This window comes from Triticum dicoccoides, chromosome 2A (genome assembly GCF_002162155.2).
Source record: "Triticum dicoccoides isolate Atlit2015 ecotype Zavitan chromosome 2A, WEW_v2.0, whole genome shotgun sequence".
Lineage (NCBI taxonomy): Eukaryota > Viridiplantae > Streptophyta > Magnoliopsida > Poales > Poaceae > Triticum > Triticum dicoccoides.
The window spans coordinates 675,754,815-675,760,629 of record NC_041382.1 but is presented as its reverse complement, the minus strand read 5'-3'; positions in this window follow the sequence as shown (position 1 = coordinate 675,760,629).

Sequence of the window (5,815 nt, the reverse complement as noted above, 5' to 3'; positions counted from 1 at the left end):
AAGGAAGTAAGTACAAGGCCTTAAGAATTACCTTCATGTACTTCTCCTTACTCAAGAACTTATCGCAGCACTCCTGCTTGGGCTTCTTGATACCATGCCCGGCGTAGTAGTCTCGAACAGCCTGCACCCGAACCTCATGCCGTAAGTTCTGAAGTAGGCGCTTGCACTCCTTGTGGATAACATGATCCACCTCCTCCTCGTATCCCTCCTCACACCTGTAGAATGTCTGCAATCAAATGAGACAATATTGATTAGTACAATTAATAACTAGCTAGTTGAAGATTTTTAATTGTGTAAAGGAGCAATTACCAAGAACTTTCTGATCACGACGTCTGCCCTCATCTTGCACAAGACACCGTCGATAATCTCACCCGGCGGGGCCGGGGCAGCCAAGTAGTGCTCCCAAGTCAATCCAACCTCTGGAAGCCGACCCTCACCAGGCAACGTGACAAACCCCAGGAAGTTTTGCCGAATCAGAACTCCAAGGACGGAGTTGGGCCGGCGGACACTTTCATGGTGGTCCCAACCCCTGCAGCATGACAAGGCCAACACATCAGTTATTTGAAGAAACGTGAATGAAACGTAAATGCACTTACCTCTCCCCATCAAGGAAAATCAACCACCTCTGCTCGCGGGTCGCCGACACGGACGGGAGCCGTGTAGCACCACGCTGGTAGACGTTTCCCCCCTCCTCCCCCTCCTCATTAGTCGGCTCCCCGCCATCATCAGCATGGCCACTCGGCTCCCCGCCATCATCAGCGTGGCCACTCGGCTCCTCAGGCTGACCCGACCAGGTACCCCATCCAGACGTGTGCTCCTCCGGGGTCTCGTGGGCCCAAGTCTCGTGGGTCGAAGGCCCGTCGACCCGAGGCTGGTGGGCCGAAGACCCGTGGACCGGAGGCTCGTGGACCGAAGTCCGTGCAGCCTCCTCCTCAGACGAGTCCACCCTAGCAGTCACGTGCTCGGGTGAAACAGCTGGGGGCGGCCGCGAGGAAGGCGCCGTAAGAGTCACCCTACCTCCTCTCCAGCGACCACGTGCTCCACCTCCTCTCTTCTTCTTACCTCGTCCCCTGTTGGGCACCGCGGTCGACGAAGAAGGGCCCGGCGGTGTCGCCATACTGTCCAGCAACGCTCGGCGGAGAGGTGCGTGTGGAATGGAAGACCTCGCACCACGCGCCGACGAAGAAGGGGCCTCGACGCGCTCCCGACCAGCGCCCACCATCTTTCAACACCTGCCATGACAAAGAATAAACGAAATTAGTACAACATAAAAAAAAGTACCGACATGAATAATAATATGTATATCACTTAAGTGTATCATCATCAAGTACAACATAAAAAAATTGAATACCTGACACTACTAATAATGTCGATCAGTATCATCAATAAATGCATAATCATCATCATCACTATAATCAATGATGGGCTCATAGGGTTCATTGGCATCAACATGTGCAAGGCCACCTTGACGTAACCGGTCGAGCATTGACAGGTCATCCGCAGCAGTAACCTCTTCTTGTTCCGGCTCTTCTTGTTCCTCCTCTGGGGTGATGTCGGATTCATTGCCGCTATCTACTTCAATGTTTTGGGGTGAAGTATAGCGGTTCTTGAAACGCTTTTTGGAAAGACGTGTCTCTTGGAAGAATTCTCCTTCATATGTGTCTGGGTTAATGTGAGGTTCATAATCCTCTTCCTTTGGGGGAGAAAGTCTAGCACGTGGCGGCACTTCATAAACGACATCCCAACCTTTCAGATTTGGATTAGTTTGGCAGGCCCATGGTAGATAGAATACTTGGGTCGCCTGTTGAGCCGTAATATAGACATCAGGAACATCTAAATGGGTGCTTTGGTTGATTTCAACTAGCCCTATATGTTCATGAGTCCTTCTAGTCTCCTTCGGCTGAAACCAATAACATTTGAAGACCATGACATTCGGTGGGTTTTCACCATAGAACAGAAGTTCATAAATTGCTTCAACTCTCCCATAATACTCGATACCTCCTTCGCCGATAGCAGATACACAACAATTTGTAGACTTTCGGTCAGCCATAGATAGCTCTTTGCCATAGGTACGAAAGCGATACCCATTGATGTCGTACTTGTCAAATGAACGGACCTTATAGTCAAAACCATTAGCGACTTGTCTCAATTCGGCGTCCATAGACTCTGAATTAGCCTACAAGTTTAATATGAAAGGATTGTTGCATTATGCACAAATTAGTGAATGAAATGAAATTGTCTAATAGAAATTACCGTTTGTTTGAACCAAGAGATGAAACCGGGATAGCCGCCTCCTTGCTTTGCGAGAAGCTCATACTCTTCGACGGAATCCTTTTGGATCTCCGCTCCATATGAGAATATGGCGACGTATCGAATGTATGACATATCCAGGAATAAGAGCAGTTCAAAGGAAATAGAAGTTGCGAAACAATGTACCGAGAACTTACTCGATGTACGGCCGCACTTCTATCAGGTTGTTGAAGATATACAACGAAATGGTCCGCCATTCTTCGTTATCCAAAGATATTGGATGTGAAACACTAGCTGGTGCAAGATTCCCTTTGAATAGGCTGAGGTTGGATCCACCCTTTTTAGGCTCGTCAGCATTGTACAGAGGCTTCGGATTATGCAAATGATGATTTTTGGCTTTGTAGTGCGCTGTTACGAAGTTTGCCGCCTCCTCTGTGATGAATGCCTCAGCCATCGATGCTTCAATTCTACGTTTATTTTTACATTTTTCTCGAAGCGTCTTCTGCATCCTCTCAGTTGGGTAGCACCAACAATTTTGCACGGGCCCCCCCCCCAATCTTGCCTCAGTCGGGAGATGCAAAATCAAATGCTGCATTGGATTAAAGAAGCCCGGTGGAAAGATCTTCTCTAACTTGCAGATCAACTCCAGCGCCAACTCTTCCATTTCTTCTAGCACGCCAGGCGATAGTTCTTTCGCACAAAGAACACGGAAGAAATAGCTGAGTTCTGCCAGTACTAGCCATTCATCCTCAGGGATGAAGCCACGCAACATCACCGGCATTACCCGCTCAATCTATATGTGCCAATCATGACTCTTGAGACCAAATATCTTCAGTTTATCAAGATTCGCTCCCCTCTTTAGATTCGCTGCATACCCATCGGGGAACATCAACTGCTGTTGCACCCACAAGAGAATTTCCCTCATAGTTGGCCTTCCAAGATGGAACCATGCCTTTGGCTTCGTCCAGTTTTGCTTTCCTTTCGGTTCTTTCATGTTTTGTAACGGCCTATCACATAGCGCCTCCAGATCGACTCTAGCCTTAGTATTATCCTTTGACTTCCCATCTATGCCGAACAATGTACCAAAAAGTGCCTCGGCGATATTCTTCTCAGTGTGCATCATGTCGATGTTGTGTGGGCAAAGGAGGTCTTTGAAGTAAGGCAGATCCCATAAGCATGTTTTGTGAGTCCATGCGTGCTTAGTATTATAACCCTTGAAGTACCCTGGACGTTGTGGATCTGGCTCGAGAGCGTTTAACTGGTCCAGGGTCTGTTGGCCTGTCAATACAGGTGGTGCAGATTTTTTGACAACTCTACCCCTGATGAAGTTCTTCTTGTCTTTCCTGAACTTATGGCGAGGATCCAGGAACTGTCTATGCATGTCGAAGCAAGAAAACTTGCGACCGGCCTGAAGCCAACGAAACTCAAGAGCTCCCTTGCATGTGGGGCATGGAAACCTTCCATGCACACACCAGCCAACGAATAGCGCATACGCCGGCAAGTCATGCGTCGAGTACATGTACCAGACACGCATTATGAAGTTCCGTTTGCTAAAGGCGTTGTATGTCTTGAACCCATTATCCCAGGCTTCTTGCAATTCGTCCTTAAGCGGTTGCATGTACACATTCATATTTTCCCCCGGATAGTTGGGTCCTGGAATTATCAACGTCAGGAAAATGTTCTTTCTTTGCATAATCTGTCCGGGGGGGAGATTGAGTGGAAAGACAAATACGGGCCAACAACTATATTGGGCTGTCGTCATACCAAACACACTGAACCCATCCGTGCTGATGCCGACTCGAGGATGCCTCGGATCTGCCGCTTTGTCAGCATGTAATTCATCAAACTTTTTCCACGCAACACCATCTGATGTGTGTACCATCATCAGATTCCCATCTGCATCTAGTTCGGTTCTTTTGCCTGTTTTGTGCCATGTCATCTGTCTGGCCGTCTCTTCGACCATGAAAAGATGTTGAAGTCTTGGTACGATTGGCATATACCGAAGAACACTAATGGGGATTTTGGTCTGTGTCTTCTCACCAATACCGTTGTCTACCACAATATACCTGGAAGACTTGCAAATGGGACAATAGTTCAAGTCCGCATAGTCAAGCCTAAATAAGGCACATCCTTTCTCATAGGCATGTATCTTCTCATAGGGCATCTTCAGTGCACGGAGGATTTTGTCCGACTGGTACAGGTTTGCAGGCATTACATGGCCTTTGGGTAGAAAGCGTCCAAATACTGTCATAATTGCGTCATAGCATTCTCTGCCCAAGTTGAACTGAGCCTTCAGAGCCATTACTTGTGAGATGGCATCCAACTGACAAAGCTCAGTGTGCTCGTGGAGCGGACGTTTTGAAGACTCCAACATTTCATTCAAGGCCTTTGTAGATTCCTCCATCTCCTCGTCCGAATCCCGAGCATCATCATAGTCTTGCACCATGTTTTCCATCCCGGTACCATGCTCGTCGGTGCGACGACGATCCACCTCAGCTCGGTCACGTTGGGCAGACTCACCATGAAATGTCCACACCGTATAATCGGGCGTAAAACCACTCTTCTGCAGGTGTTTGCCCATTTCAGCCTCTGTCTTCTTTTCCCAATTGCCGCACTGGAAACAGGGGCACCAGGTTTTCTTTTGGCCATTTGCAAATGCGGCTTGCACAAACCCCTTGGTTTTTGTGAACCATTCAGCGCTCCATTTGTTCTGACCAGTGTGATCGGTATACATCCACGCACGATCACTCATCTTGACTTTCAGAGCTACTGGACACACAACAATTATATATGTAATTCACCATGTATATATTCATCAGTTGATCTACTTTGTCAAATTTATTACGTCCATGCAACCTACACTCTAATAGGTAATGATAGGTCCTAATCCCACCTGTGTATGTGTAGATTGGGTTCATTTTCCCATGCTATGCTCTGGATCCGACGCAAAATTTCGGCAGCACCTCCCCGTTGTTCTCCTGATACACGTCTCTGCAATAAACAGAGAGGATGTGTACCCGGAGAACAACAGGGGAGGCACTGACGAAATTTATGCATCGGATCCGGAGCAAAGCATATGGGAAAAGGAACCCAATCTACACATACTCGGGTTGTCCATGGATAGCGTTGGACAATTCGAAAGAATCAAGGTTATAAATATGCAAATGCATGCATATTTATAACTATGACGCTTTCGAACAGGAGACACATATTGGTTACGCATACTGATCATTCAAGACACATATATAGCTAGCTATCAAGTTTCATCGGAATAGAGCAAATAATTAATGGGGGAGGAGGACATGTCATTTGAGCTCACCCACGAATGAAGGGGCAGAGCTTGTCAGACGCACGGCGAGGTCGTCGAACACCAAACCTCGCAGCGATGAAACAGCTGCACATTTAAAACTACCCGGTCAACACAATTATATATGATGTTTTTCATAACAAAATCGAAGAATATATGACCTAACTAATAATTCACAAATATATGACCCCGTCGGCCTCTGGAAGGCCAAAGAACACCTTTTCGGGAGGTGTCGGGGGTCGGGGTGCCGTGTCGGTG